General features: G+C 45.8%; 1 pseudogene; it reads left to right on the top strand.

Moving 5' to 3' along the window:
• The first annotated feature begins 13,012 nt into the window (after positions 1-13,012).
• Positions 13,013-13,438, top strand: LOC101676549 (annotated as a pseudogene).
• Positions 13,439-16,181: the final 2,743 nt, after the last annotated feature.

The following is a 16,181-nucleotide window of genomic DNA, read 5'->3' as shown; positions in this document are numbered from 1 at the left end:
CAGGATGTGTTTATGTCTCTCTTGAAAGGAAACCCCCTAATACAGCAGCCCCGGACACTGAGAGGTGGAGGTAAGGGGGTCCGGCTTCCAGGTGGCAAGATGGCAGCAGCGACGGGACTGATGTGGCGGTTCTCGTGCTCAGGACACCGCCCCGGGGAAGAGGGTCTCATGGTGATGGTGGGGAGCCTGGGAGGAGCCGGCTGGCACTGACTTGCCAGGTGACTCGGGGCACACCACTCAAGGACTCCAAGCCCCCCTCCTCACCCACCCCCCAGCAGCCACACTCAGGTCCAACCTCCCTGACCTCCCCATCACTGGGGCAGAAGGCAAAGGGCCACAGGACGGCCACGGCGGTGCAGAGAAGGGGCACCAGGATTTAGTGATGTGGCAAGCACCTGGAGGTAGCTGGCTGCCTCACTTCCATAGGCATTAGCTACAGGTGCACAGTGCCCCACCCCCCGCAGGAGCCCCCAGGCCCAGGGCTCACCTCTGACCTTGACCCCAGCAGGCAGCCTCCCACCAGGTAGTGACCAAGGCCCAGGGACCAGCGTAGCCCCTTCTCGCCTCTCAGGAGCTGATGATCTCTACACAGGACAGAGGGCGAGGCTGTGGGGTGGCTGGGTGGGCGAGGGTGTGGGACAGCAGACTCACGGTTCTGCAACAATCACCCTGTCATTTCTCCCCATGGGCCGTTCATCTATCCCTCCCAACAAACCCACATGATCCCCACTTAGCAGATAAGGAAACTGAGGCTGGGGACGACAAGGGATGTACCCAGTCACCCCGCAGGAGCATGAGGACACAAGGCTCCCACTCCCACCACCTGGTTCCAAAACAGGGACCTGGCTTCGCCCAACCCCAGAGCTCCTTACAAGCGGGCCTCTGCCCTCCAACCTGTGTGCTCCTCGAGGGCAGCGGCTCTGCCTCCTTCACCCTTGCATGTCTGTTGTGCATGTTCCCAAGCTCCAGACCCAGGAGCCCCTCCACCAGCTTCCTCTGGGAGGCTCAGTTAAGACACAGATTCTTGGGGCACCTGGTGGCTTAGTCCTCTAAGCATTCAACTCTTGATTTCGGCTCAGGTCATGACCGCAGGGTGGTAAGATCAAGTCCCGTGTTGGGCTCTGCACTAGGTGCGGATCCTGCTTAAGATTCTCTGTCCCTCTACCCACCAGCCCTCTGCTTCTCAAAGGGGGAAAAAATATGCAGGTTCTTGGCCTCTCCCACAGCTGCTCTATCAGTGTCTCTGGGGTGAGGATCCCACCTGCAGTTTTTACAAACTGTCCAGAGGAGTTATGTCCCAACACCTGTGCCCTAAAACCATGAACAGCACTCTCTCCAACTGCGTCTTTGGGCTTGAGGGGCAGGTGTGGTGCTGAGTGCTTTACATACAGTGGTTCAGTCAAAACTCCCCAGTGTCGTCTACCATTATAACCCCCTTTTACAGACAAGGAAGCTGAACTCTGGGCTGATTGAGTAATTTTCCCAGCGTCTCCCAGTTGAGGGACTGGCATTGAACTTCACACGACACCCTCAGACACCAGCCAGCATTGGCACCTCTCACTTGTGCACTAACGCCAACATGAGCAAGCTTCCCAGAGCGAGAACAGCAATGACCAACACTTACTCAGCATTTCACAGACACAAGCCTGACAGCAAGTGCCCCGTGGCAAAGCCTTCCCGAGTCTCCCGCCTCTCAGAATCAAGTACAACTATTAACCCCACTTATATTCGGAAGGGCTAAGTCTCCTACCCAAGCTCACACAACTGTTTCTTTTCAGAGCCAAGATCTGAACCCAGGTCTTCCCATCAAATCACATCCACACTAGTCTCTGCTCATCTCCAGCCATGGACCCCAATAAGTTATCATAGATAAAGAGAAATAACATGTGTTGAGCATTTACTGTGTGCTAGGCACCTAGAGCTTAACTCAGTGCCTGTCCTATAGCCAACACTCAAAACACATCTGCCGATGGACTCGCTCTACATATGTGAACTCGCTTAAGGCTCAGATCTCCCCGTCAAGCCTCATGATCACCTGGGAGGTAGGGGTTGTTATTACTCAATTGTGCATTTAGGGAAACTAAGGATCCTAGAGTCAGAGGGTTTGCCCAAGATCATGCAACACGAGTGCTCAATCAACAGTAGCTTGTGGTGTCCTCTTCTTCCTTCCCCTCCCTTGGATCCTCACTGACATCTTGCTGGGGTCCCTTCCTTAATCCTCCCCAAATCCTGGAATGGCCCCTTGGGCTGCAAAATCAACCAAACCCAATCCTCATCCCTGCCTGGATTCTCATCACGTTCTGTGATGAATGTCATTGTTATGCAAGCCATTCTGAGTGTGGTTTCATTGACTTGGAGTCTGAGCATCATTATGGATACAAGGATCATGATAATGTGCAGGAAATGTAATGTGATCGTTGAAAGAGATTATCAGTGGAGGAGGCTGGGGGCCAGGAGAAAATAGAATCGTCGATGTGATTGCGAATACTCACACCTGTGCCGCCCCCCCCACCACCCCCACCACCCCCTACCCCCATCCCAGTCCCCTCTCACCGCACTCCGGCCCTGCCCTCCCCCCACCCTCACACAGATGGGAAAACAGATGCTTACGGAAGAAAGTCATGGACTAAGATGGCCCAGCAAGTGGAGGACAGAGCCCAGAAGCGGCCCCAATGGGTCTGGTGCCAAACTCAGCGAACGTTGCCCTACACCATATCACGGAAGATCAAAACTAATTCCATTGTGTGGATCCCAGAAGGACAAGGTCAATCGAATTCACTCATCAGACACATCCCTCCTCCTCCTTCAAAGGAAAGCAAAGAAGTGGAAACTGAAGAAGGTGCTCTGGATGGTAGTCCCAAGAGGGTGGGCGGTGGACCACAGGTTGTGGCACAGGTGAGTGGGATGTACTTGGACCTGAGCCCACAGTCAGCAGCAAACCCCCTTACCCCCAGGTGGGAGAGCATACGGGAGCACAGAGAAGAGCCAAGGAGACAGAGTGGATGTCTGCTCCTGGGAGAGCCTGCCCCAGCATTCCTGGAATAGGGATGAGTGGTTTCGCCGAAAGAGAAAGTGATTTGGCTTTTTGTGCCCTGAAAGAATTGATCTTTCTCTTTTCATGTGGAGGCTCAAAGGGCCAAATTTAATCCGAAGAAGCCCTTACACTCAGTTATTGACAAGAGTGAGGTCAGCAAGAGCTAATGGGGACAATTTCTACCTGTGCACATGGTCAGTCACAGCAGCTGCCAAGACAAGGTTGTTAGCAGCCAGAAGCTGTCTGGTGCTTGACCAAGGATGGGAGGGTATAACTGCCCCTAATGCTTTGTTCTGGATTCTCCCCCCCCCCCCGCCATGAACTGCAGTGAATCTAACTCTAACATGCCCAAATCCAGATGTGTGGGACCCCAAGGAACAAAGACAGTTGAGAACAGCAAAAGAAGCACAAAGCCTTCAGCTCTCCCTAGAAGTGGAGGAGGATCTGGGAGGCTGCCCAACTGTGAGACAAGTTTCCCTATTCAAATGCCTGCAGCCCTCACTGAAGAGACAGAACTTCTCAACATGGTCAACAAGGTCCTCCCTGGCCTGGACAAAATCTTGCCCCAGCTGTACCTCCCCCAACTCCCTTCCCTTTATCTGCTCCAATCACGCTTGCTTCCTGGCCCTCCTGACCTGCTCATCCCAGGGCCTTTGCACATGCTTCTCTTTTTAACCAGAATACTTTTCTCTCCCCTCTTACTTGAAAACTCCTATTTACCACTTCCTCCAGAAGGTCTCCCAAGACCAGTCACTGTAGCTGTCATTTTACATGGATTTAGATGATTGATTTTTTTATATCATCTGCTCCCACTATAGTCTAAATTCCAGGAGACAGAACCATACCTGATCCTTCTCTCTGTTGTATCCCCAACACCTAGCACAATATCTATCACAGAGTGAGTACCCAGTAAATACTGAGGGAATGAATGAATAGGGAGTTTCAACAATGGTTGCCACAGATGGATAAAACTCTGTCCTGTGTAGACATTAACAAATTATCTAAATGTTCAGGAGGTCTCACTAGTTTGAGGGATCCCGGAGCTAACCAGTGATCCAGGGAGCACTTTGCGAGATCCAAATTAAGGCAATAAGAGAACCACATATCAATGTCAAGGTTGAGAAAGATGGAGGGGAAGGAGGGAAGGTGGAGAGAACAGAATGGCCCTTCTCCTCCCTGACTCCCACCACTGCCAGCCCCCCCAATTCCTGAACGTGGTGACTCTGCCAGGGCCCCACCAATAGATTCTCCCCATCTTCCTTTAATGACTAAACCTCAAATTTCAGCTTTGTGCCTGGTTGCCCCGACTACATTTCCCCAGGCTGAAAAAGCCTTCACCTCTGTCCAGTCTTGCTACCTTGAGTTGGACCCAGCCATCCATTGAACAAGGGTAGGGGGAGGAAAATTTATGACATCCCTGATGGGATGATGATTATGAATAGCGGGTTGTCCCATCACCACCTGTCATAGCCACGGGGAGGACCCCGGGACGGACGGCTCAGGGACTGAGTTCTCCTCCCTGCAGGGCCCGCTCTGCCCTCAGCCCCAGCCTGGTGGAGTCATCAAATAAATCCAACATTTAGAAAAGGGGGGGTGGCATGGGGGACTTCAGCCGACACTTTCCTGAAATGTAATGGCAATAAAAGAGAAAAATGGACCAGCTCACTCCAGATAACCAGCGCCAGGGAAGTAATTATCCCACTCAGGTCCTCAGCGAGGATGCCGGTGGCAGAGGCACCTGCCCAGGTAATTCATCAGCCACAGATTTATGGACTCCTTGGGAGCCCCTGCATAAAGTCTCCCCTCCAGTTAACTCAAGACAATGCTATTTAGATTTTGTCAAGATTATTGCTCTTCTCTGCTGTCCCTGAGTGGGGAGGAGGGCACCATTGCATGTGGCCCAAAGGAATATAGGTTGGCTGGTGGCAGCCTGAAGAAAGATATCCCCAAGTGAGCCCATTATTCCCAGCTGCCCAAAACTTCCCCAGGGTTTTGCTTTCTCCCAGGAGTCACCAAGCTGCTGGGGGCATGTCAGGTGAACAGAGAGCCCAGCAGCATGCTCATAGCAGAAAAGGCTGTGTTGTGTAGAAGGACCACGAACTTTGGTCTCCTCATCTGTGAAATGGGACTCAGCATGGGTAATGGGGGCTCTCATTGTCTCTATTGTATGACATTTTAAAATGAATATATACTGCTTTGGGGAAGGAGAAAATGAAGCACAATGAAATGGAAATAAAATGAAGGTAGGAGCCCTCACCTCCTCTATCTGCAGTGAGACTTGAACTAAGTGGAACCAGGTGGGACCGATGAGCACATGCTGGGCACACAATGCGGGTCACTGCCAGGCTTCTCCTGTTACTGTGGCCAGTGATGGTTATTGTTATCGGAAATCAGCATTCTTGGCAGGTGTTGACTGTGTGACCGTGAACAGAGAGGATGACATCTCTGATTCATCTATAAAATAAGAAAGACATTGTCTTCCTGCCTAGAGGCAAGAGGATGGACCAAGAGAACTTTTCCTGCCATTTCCAGGCCCAGAAACACCTTTTGTGTCACAACAACTGATGGCCATGGTGTTGACACTTCAAGAGGACAGGGAGACACTGAACGGGCCCCTCAGCTTCCCCTGTATCCTCACCCCCTCACTCCAACACTCATTCGTTCAGGCACCGAGAGCATTTCTTTAGCACTCAGGAAGCTGCAGCCCAGGCCCGCGGGGAGCTCTGAGCCCGGCGGGCGAGGGACATGAGGGACAAGAGGGCACAGGCAAGTCTGGGACAGTCAGAGGCAGGAGCCATGTTGGGGGGTGGGGGACGTGCAGGTTTTGTCTGCATTGCCTGGGGAGGGCAGGCGAGCCTCCCTGAGAATGGGGAGGAGGCGTTTGTCTGGGGCTCATGTTGGGAAGGGCACTCCAGGCAGTGGGAACAGCATGTGCAAACACCCAAAGGCTCAGAAGCACTTGGGCTGTTCAAGGAAGAGCACCGGGCTTGGAATGGCTGAAGGATGGGGTGTGTGTTTAAGGGGTGGAGCCAGAGGTGAGAGATGAGACCAGGAAGCCCAGTGCTGGGTCCTTCTCCCTGTCCCCACCACTGACACCCAGAGCACTGCTTTCTGCCTGTGAGTTTAAGTCCAAGCTCTACTTTTGATCCATTATGGGACTCTGAGCAAGTAGCTTCACCTTTCTGAGCATCAGCTTTCTCACTGATAAACATAAGGATAAGATGCCTCGTCAACGTGTAAAAGAAATAAAGTTCCTATTCATTCATTCGTTCATTCATGCAGCAGCTAAGAGAGCGTCTGTGCTCCCGACCCGGCACTGGAGCATTATCAAGCCCTTCATAATCCATGGCTGATGAGGCCTCATTGTTGCTGTGGTGACTCCAATGTGACCCCTGGACACAGTCTCCCTGGCCTGGCCACTGGGTGAGGAGGCAGCTAGCTGCCCTGGAAGGAGGCAGGATTCCTGCAATGGAAAAGGGTGGGCTCTCCCTGAAGTCCCTCCCTCCGGTGTGTCCTTGTCCCTCACTGCCCCTCAGGGCCCTTGTCACCCTCGTCCAGGGGCCCCATTCAACAAAGAAGCACAAGATCGTGGCTCTAACTTTGGAGCCAGCCTAGCCACAAATGCTAGTGCTGCCTCCTCTGAATGGGAGACTTCAGAGAGCTCCCTCAGCTCTTGGAGTCTGTTTCCTCGTCCATAAAATAAAGGTGGTACCTCACTCGGCATCAGGGAAATACAAATCAAAACCACAATGAGATACCACCTCACACCAGTCAGAATGGCTAAAATTAAAGAGTCAAGAAATAACAGATGCTGGCGAGGATGCAGAGAGAGGGAAACCCTCCTACACTGTTGGTGGGAATGCAAGCTGGTGTAACCACTCTGGAAAACCGTGTGGAGGTTCCTCAAAAAACTGAAAATAGAGCTACCCTATGACCCAGCGATTGCACTACTGGGTATATATCCTAAAGATACAAATGTGGTGCTCCAAAGGGGCATGTGCACCCGAATGTTTATAGCAGCAATGTCCACAATAGCCAAACTATGGAAAGAACCTAGAAGTCCATCAACAGATGAATGGATAAAGAAGATGTGGTATATATACACAATGGAATACTATGCAACCATCAAAAGAAATGAAATCTTGCCATTTGCAATGACGTGGATGGAACTAGAGGGTATTATGCTTAGCAAAATAAGTCAATCAGAGAAAGACAACTATATATGATCTCCCTGATATGAGGAAGTGGAGCTGCAATGTGGGGGTTTGGGGGGTGGGAAAAGAAAAAATGAAAGAAGGTGGGATTGGGAGGAAGACAAACCATAAAAGACTCAATCTCAAAAAACAGACTGAGGGTTGCTGGGGGGAGGGGGGACATGTGAGGGTGGTGGGGATATGGACATTGGGGAGGGTATGTGCTATGGTGAGTGCTGTGAAATGTGTAAACCTGGCAATTCACAGACCTGTACCCCTGGGGATAAAAATACATTATATGTTTATTTAAAAAATAAATAAATTTAATTTAAAAAATAAAGGTGGTAACAGTTCCTTCTTTGTGGAGTGAAATGAGATAAAGCACAGCACTATGCAGAGTATACAGTAGGTACTCAACAATTGCTTACAATCATTGGTCTGATAGGTTTTGAGCTCCACCTGAGCCTCTTTCAGGTCCTCCCTCAGGCTGCCTCATCTCCCTGCCCTGAAACCACTGTCCCCCCACCTGGGCTACAGGCTCGTGACTGTGCCCCAGAGAAGCTGAGCATCTCCAGCCTGGCCCCAGACTTGGCAGGAAGCTCAGCACCTGCCATGTGGTGGGCACTCGGTGCACATGGGTGAATGGTGCTGTGAGAAAGGCATCCTCCTCCCACTGCTCACAGCTGCCTGAGCCTTAGTGGCTGCCCTGTCATACAGAACCAACCCCTCCCTGCCTGGGACACCCATCCCCAGCCCACAGCTCAGCTCACTGTTCCATCCCTGAGCCTCTGACCTGAGTCAGGGTCTGCTGCCTCCCAAGGACCCCTGTGATGTCACTGCCCACTGGGACTCCCAAGCCTCATGTCCTGTGGATCCCACCATTCTGTGTTCTCTTATCTAATGGTACAGCCCTGTCATTTATCTGGCACTAACTGTACATGTAGCAAGGCTAACTGTACTCTGAGCTGCAACCAGCTGGTGTCTAGGTCTGGAGAAAATTCGAGGCAGGGGTTCTTCCTTCCCAGCTCAGGGCAAAACATGCTCCCATGAGCCCCTCCTGATTTCCCAGTTCTGCACCATCTCAGGATGAGGTCATTTCCCCAAAAAAGAAACTGAGAGAAGGAGGTAACAGTCAGAGGTGGTGACAGTAAACTATAAATAAATGGCCATTCACAATAAAATCTTTAGTAAGAAAATACTTAGGAATAAATTTAACAAGTGAAAAGTAAGGTTTGTACACTGAAAACATTGCTAAAGATCCAAATAAATGGTGAGACATTTCAGGTTCAAGGGCTGGAAGACTCCGTGTTGTTGACTTGGCAATTCTCCCCCAGATTGATCCACAGATTAAAGGCAATCCCTAACAAAACCTCAATAAAGTTTTTTACCGAGTTGACAAACTGACCCCAGGATTCATACAGAAAGTTAAAGGACCAAGAAAACACCAATTTTTAAAAAGAACAAAGTTGGAGAACTTACCCTATCCAATTTTAAAACATACTGTGAAGCCAAGGTAACCAAGGTAGCATGGCATTGGGCAAAGCTGGGCATCTGGGTCAATGGAAGAAAACTGAGAGTCCTAAAATAAGCCCTTAAATTTATGGGGAATTGATTTTCAACAAAGGTACCAAGGTGGTTCAATGAGGAAAGGATAATCTTGTCAACAAACAGTGCTATTCATCTGAACTCAAATGCACACTTCATGCCATGCACAAAAATTAACTCAAAATGAATTAAAGTCTTAAACATAAAAACAAAAACTATAAAACTTCCAGAAGAAAATAAAGGAATAAATCTTCATGACCTTATATTAGGCAGGGCTCTTGGAAATGCCACCAGAAGGGGGAACCTAGGTGGCTCAGTTGGTTAAGTGTCCAATTCTTGGCTTTTGATTAGGTCATGATCTCAGGGCTGTGGGATCGAGCCCTGCATCAGGCTCTGCACTCAGTGTGGAGTCACTTGAGATTCTTTCCCCATCCTTCTCCCGCCCCTTCTTCTCCTCCCCCTGCTCATGCTTTTTCTTGCTCTAAAATTTAATTAAAAAAAAAAAACTAAAAACATGATCCATAAAAATAAAAAAAAATTTAAGAATCAGCAACTTTACCTTATCAAAATTCAAAACCTTTGTCTCAAAGGACACCATTAAGAAAATGTGAAGACAATCCATAGACTGGGAGGAAACATTTGTAAACTGCATGCTGTAAAGGTCTTATACCCAGAATATGTCAACAACACTTATAATTTAATAAGAAGAAGACAAACAACCCAATTAAAAAATGGTCCATGACTTGGGTAGACATTTCAGTAAAGAAAATATATGAATGGCTAATTAGGTAATAATAACATGCTCAAATGTTCAACTAATGACATTAGTCATTAGGTTAAATGCAAACTATAACCAGCAATGAGATCCCAATACATACCCACTTGAGTGTCTATAATTTTTTTAAAACACAATTTCATAAGGATGCAGAGAAACAGAAAATTTCATACATATATAATAGATATAGATATAGATATATACACACACATACATGTATATATATATATATATATATATATTTTTTTTTACATTGCTGGCAGGAATGTAAGATGTTAGGTACAATCATTTTGTCAAAATAGCCTGGCAGTTTCTTAAAAAGCTAAATAGAAACTTACCATAAGACTCAGCCTGTCCATATTCCCAGGAATCCCCCCAAGAGAAATAAAAAACATATGTCTACCAAATGATTCATGTACAAACATTTATAGCAGCATTATTCACAATAACCAAAATGTGGAAACCACCCAAACATCCATCCACTGGTGAATGGATACACAAACATGGTTATCCGTCCAACAGAATACTACTCAGCCATGAAAAGGAAGACCCACTGATACACACTACCCTTGGATGAACCTCGAATCTATTATGCTAAGAAGCCAGATGCAGAAGACTACATGCCATAGGGCTCTCTTTATTTGAAACAGCCACAAAAGGCAAATTGATAGAAACAGAAATCAGACCAATGATTGCTGAGGACACTGTATAAGTGTGTTGCAGGAGGAGGGGAGGGTGGAAGCAGGGCTTAACTGCAAACAAATAGAAGGGAGTTTTGGGGCAATAAACATGTTCTAAAACAGGATTGTAGTGATGACTGCTTGACTCTGTAAGTTTATCAAAAATCAGTGAATTGTACTCTTAAAATTGTTGAATTTTATTGTGAATCATACCTCAGTAAAACTGTTTATTTAAGAAATAACTTAGTTGGTAAAGCACCTGACTCTTGGTCTCAGCTCAGGTCACGATCTCAGGGTCGTGAGAATGAGACCCAAATCTCGGGCTCCACACTCAGCAGGGAGTCTGCTTGGAATTCTATCTCCTTCCCCCTCTGCCCCTCCCATGCATGCTCTCTCTCTCACACACACAAAAAAATAAATCTTTAAAAAATAAATAAATAACTTACTCCTAACTCTGCATCCCATAGAAATGGCTAAATGAGGAAAACGATAAGTAACAAACACAGTTCTCTCCCTTCTCTTTCTCTGCCAGCTCTCGTTTGTTCTGAGAAAAGAGAAAGAAGAGAGAACAGCCTTAGCGATTTGTCCCAGTCTTAGCATGGAGGCAGAACTCCAGCATGGCCAGGCCCTGCCCCTCTCTTCCTTCAACTCCCTCTGCTCTCCCATGCCTTATTTCCACCCCAAACAGGTTGGCCTTCTTTTGGGACTTCAAAGCAGCAAGATTCTTCCCACCTCAATGCCCCTGCCTGTGCTAGCATCCCTTCCGGGAACACATTTCCCTCCCTGCCTAGTTCTGCTCCATCTTTAGACCTCAGTTCAATTGCCTCTTCCATAGGAAAGCCTTCCTGAGCCAGACCAGATCCCTCTATGAATAATATCATAGACCTTATTATACCTTTCTTGATATAACTTACCACAGTAGCAACTTTATATTTCTTTAAGACAACATTTGATTCATGTTAGTCCAGTCCCTGTGAAGACAGAGACCATATCCTCTTTGCTTACCATTATACCTGAGGGCTCAGCACAGTTCTTGGAACATAGTAGATTCTCAGTTAACTGCTGAAATTTAAAATTCTAAACTTCTTAATATCAAGAGATTGTAGCATTCAAAACTTTTTGTTATTTTGAAATATGATAATCCATCATATTATACAATTACTATGTTCCTAAAATATTTCGTGTGTCAAAAAACAAACAAACAAACAAACAAACCCCTACAGAACACTAGTAAAACCTGGTCTTGCAGTTTGCAGTTTTATCATTTAAGGAAAGTTTTTTCCTCCTCTCTAGTCAAGCTAAACAAAAAAATAAATGTAAGAATATACAAATCATCAATATCAGAATGATCATCACTGTTGGTCCCATTGACACTAAAGAGATACTAAGGGAATGACTCTGGGTACACAAATTTGATGACTTATGTGAAATGGACAGATTCCTTGAAAGATGCAAACTACAAATTCACAGAAAGACAAATAATCTGAATATCCATGTATCTATTAAAGAAAGTTAATCAATAATTATTTTTAAATCTCCCCCTCAAAAAAGAAAACACCAAGCCCAGATGGTTTTACTGGTGAATTCTACCAAATGTTTAAGGAAGAAATAGAACCAATTTTTCACAATCTCTTCCAAAAAATAGAAGCAGAGGGAACATGTCTTAACTCATCCTATCAGGCCAATATTACCCTAATACCTAAAACAGATAAAGACACTATAACAAAAGAAAACTACAGACCAAAATGTCTTTTAATATAGATGCAAAAATTACCAAGAAAATATAAAAATGTATAGTAAGAATTATAAAGGACAATCATGTAGGCTTTATTCCAGGTTGCTAAGTTAGTTCAACATTTGAAAATCATATTGAAAGAGTCAAGAAGAAAAATCATATGATCATATCAATTGTTATAGAAAAAGCAAAAGACAAAACCCAAGGCCTATTTATCCTCACAGAAGGAAGGAAGGGAGTAAGGAAAAGAAAGAAAGAAGAAGGGGGGAAGGAGAAGGAAGGGAGAAACAGAGAGAGATAGGGAGGAAGGGAAAGGAAAAACTCTTAACAAATTTGGAATAGAGGAAACTTCCTCAATTCAATAATGAACATCTATCAAAAACCCTACAGCTAACATCATACTTACTGGTGAGACTAAGATCAAAAATAAGGGGAAAAAATCCTATTCAACATCATACTGGAAATTGTAGCTAGTGCAATGAGACAAGAAAAAGAAATAAAAATACATTATTCACAGATGCCACGATTTTCTACAGAACTCCCCCCACCCAATTTCTGCAAAATCCTATCAGAACTAATTAATATAGCAGGACCATAGGATACAAGATCAAGATACAAAAGTTTATTGCTTTCCCATATACCATCAAGGAATAATCAGAATTTGAAGAAGAAGAAAAAAAACTATAAACAGCACCCCCCAAAAATGAAGTACTTTAGGTATAAATCTAACAAAATATGTACATGATCTGTGTACAGAAAAGTTTAAAACATGAAAAAAATCTTTGAAACCTAAGTGAAGTAGCTAGTCCACGTTAATGGATTAAAAGACCGGATACTGGTAAGATGTCAATTTTTCCTGACCTGATATACAGACTCAGTGCAATACCAATGAAAAGCCCACTAAGGTAGTCCACAGATATGGCAAACTGATTCTGAAATTCACATGGAAGGGCAAAGAACCTAGAAGAGTCAACAAAATAGTGAAAAAGAAGAGCAGCTTTTCCTGGCTGTGGCTTAGCCCCATGAGAAGCTCTGATCTACTTCGCAGCCATGTGGCGCAACAGTCCATGCAGGTCCTCCAAGAAGACGATCACAGCTGTGGTGCACTGCAAACAGGGCAGTGGCCTCATCAAGATGAATGGACAACCCCTGGAGATGATCATGCCAGGCATGCTGCAGTACAGCTCCTGGAACCTGTTTGTGTCTGGGCAAGGAGCGATTTGCTGTGGACATCCGAGTCCAAGGGAAGGGTGGTGGTCACGTGACTCAGATTTACACAATCACAATTGGCCACTCCATCTCCAAAGCCCTGGTGGCTATTATCAGAAATACAAGGATGAGGCTGTGGAGAAGGAGATCAAAGACCTCCGCGTTCAGTACAACCAGACCCTGCTGGTAGCTGTTTCGCAGTGTTGCGAATCCAAAAAGTTTGAGGGTCCTGGTACCTGTGCGTGCTACCAGAAATCCTACCGATAAGCCTATAGTGAGGATCAGGGTTCATCTTTATAATAAAGAATTGCCACAGTACTTAATTGTCACAGTACTTAATTGCCACAAAGAACAAATTTAGAAGACTTGTGCTATTGGATTTCAGGACTAACAATAAAGTTACAGTAACTAAGACAGTGAAAGTTAGACACACAGAGATCAGTGGAATAGAACAGAGAGCCCAGAAATAGACCCACATAAATATAGCTGATGTTTAGAACAGAGCAAAAGAAACCAATGGATAAAGGATAGTCTTTTCAACAAATGGTGTTGGAACAATTAGACATCCATACGCACAAAAAAATAAATAAATAAATAAATAATTTTGAAAAAAACAGGCACAGACTTTATATCCTTCACAAAATTGACTCAAACTTGGTCATAAACCTACCTATAAAATGCAAAACTGTAAAATTTCTAGACGAAAACCCAGGAGAAAAGCTAGGTAACTTTGCGTTTGGCTGCAAGTTTATAAATACAACTTCAAAAGCGCCTTAAAGGGAAAACAATTGACTAGTTAAAGTGTACTAAAACTGAAAAATTTTGCTGTGAGGAAGACACTGTTTTTTAAAAAATGAAAATATAAGGCAGACATTGGAAGAAAATATTTGCAAAACCCATAGCTGGTAAAGGATTTGTATCCAAAATATACAAGGAGCTCTGAAACCTCAACAATAAAAAAACAATCAGCCCCGTTTAAAAAAAAAAAAAAATGAGTGAAAGATCTGAACAGATACACCACCAAAGAAGACATACAGATGTCCAGCGGGCATATGAAAAGATGCTCAACATCATTTGTCATTGGGGAATTGCAAATTAAAACAACAAGGAGATAATACTACATACCTATTGGAGAAGTTAAACTTTTTAAAAAATTAATAATGCTGGCAAGGATACAGAGTAACGGGAACCCTCTCTCATTGCTGGTGGGAATGCAAAATGGTACCGTTTCTTTAGAAGACAGCTTGGCAGTTTTTCACAAAGCTAAACATAGTCTTACTGTCTGATCCAATAGGCACACTCCTAGCGATTTACTACTCTAACCACACACACGCGCACACACACACACACACACAAATTCATAAAAATATTTATAGCAACTGTGTTCACAATTGCCCCAAACTTAAGCAACCAACATGTCCTTCAATAGACGAGCAGAGAAACCGACTGGGATATATCCAGATAATGAGATATTATGCAGTGATTAAAAATACATGGGCCATCAAGCCACAAAAAAAATATGAGTGGATTTTAAATATGTATTGCTAAATGAAAGAAGTTTGAAAAGGCTCGTACTCCAACTCCATTGATATGTCATTCTGGAAAAGACAAAACTACGGAGATGATAAATGGATGGTTTTCCCCATCACACACAATTGCACATCTCAAAAGCATTTCAAATGTAATTTCTCAAAGTTTGGGCTCCCAGTCTTCTCTCCACAGCTGGAGCTCTGTTGTCATCACCTCCATTCACTCATCCAGTGTCTGGAGTAAGAAACCTAAGGAGCCACCTTGATACCTCCCTCCATGTCACCTCCAACACCCTGCCCCTCTCCCAAGCCCCAATGACCTTGTGTCCTAAGTATCTGGCTAAGCTGCCCGTTTGCCCCAGCTCCAGCTCTAGCACCTCCTGTCTGCATGCCTGTGTCATGACTGGTGTTCCTGCATTCTCTCTGCCCAACCTCTCCTCTCCACTCCCACCCCCCACTGCAATGCATTCCCCGTCCATCAGCCATTGTGATGTTGGGAAGAGGGTTGTGCTCATGGCTTTCTTCCAGTCAAGGATATTCCACCATGTATCCCCCTGAGTCGAAATATGTCTCTTTGGTTTCTAAAGCCCTACAGGGTCCATCTGTTTTAGTCAACTCACAGTATGATCTCCCTCTCTCTCTCTTTCTTTCCACTGGGCTCTGGCCTTACTGATGGGATGTGTGTGATTTGAGTGATGTTATCACTCAATGCTTCCTGATGATGTCGTGCTCATCCCACCACAGGGCCTTTGTACATACAGTCCCCTCCTCCAAGGCAGACCATTCTTGATGGCCTCACCACCACAGGAGCCCAAGCCTGCTCTCCTGCAGGAAAATAAAGAAAGGAAAAGAAAAGTCTCATTGCAAAACTGCCCCAGGGATTCACAACCCCCAAACAGTGGAGATGTAAGCAGGTTCTACGATAAGGAGGACAACTTGAGGGTGGACTAAAGGCAGGGTGTGTGTCTGGTAGGTTCACGAAAGCTCCAGAAAGACATTGCTTGCTCCTTACTGGCCTCCTCTGGGTGTACCTGGGATTTGTTTTCATTAATGCCTTTTTCAAGTAGCTTCACAGATCATCGTGTCAAGGTGTTATCCAGTGTTTTTCAAGAAGCTCCACTTCTGTGGAAAATGCCAAGTGATGGTGAAGGGGGCAGAGCAGCTGTCCCCTCTCCCGGCCCTCAGCCACCTTTCTATCTGTAGCCATGTCCCTTCTGGCCGCCTCGCCAACCTGAGCAATGTCGGAGAGAAACTAAACTGGATACTCATTACGTCAGAGAACCCAGAATTTACTCAGTGACTGCTGCTGGTGGGGAAAGCTGAGCGCCCCTCAGATCTGTGCAGCAGTGACAGAATGTGTCAAAGGGAGAATGGGGGGTGTGGGAGATGGCTGGGGCTAAAGCAGAGTCAGGAAAGTGAAAAGTGGGGAGGAGGGCTCAGAGAAGCCCAGCTAGTGTGAGCAAGGACCAAGTCCTAAGGGC

Source organism: Mustela putorius, unplaced genomic scaffold (assembly GCF_011764305.1).
Source record: "Mustela putorius furo isolate JIRA1106 unplaced genomic scaffold, ASM1176430v1.1 tig00003853_pilon_pilon_pilon, whole genome shotgun sequence".
Lineage (NCBI taxonomy): Eukaryota > Metazoa > Chordata > Mammalia > Carnivora > Mustelidae > Mustela > Mustela putorius.
The sequence above is the reverse complement of the archived record's forward strand: the minus strand, read 5'-3'. Positions and strand labels throughout refer to the sequence as shown.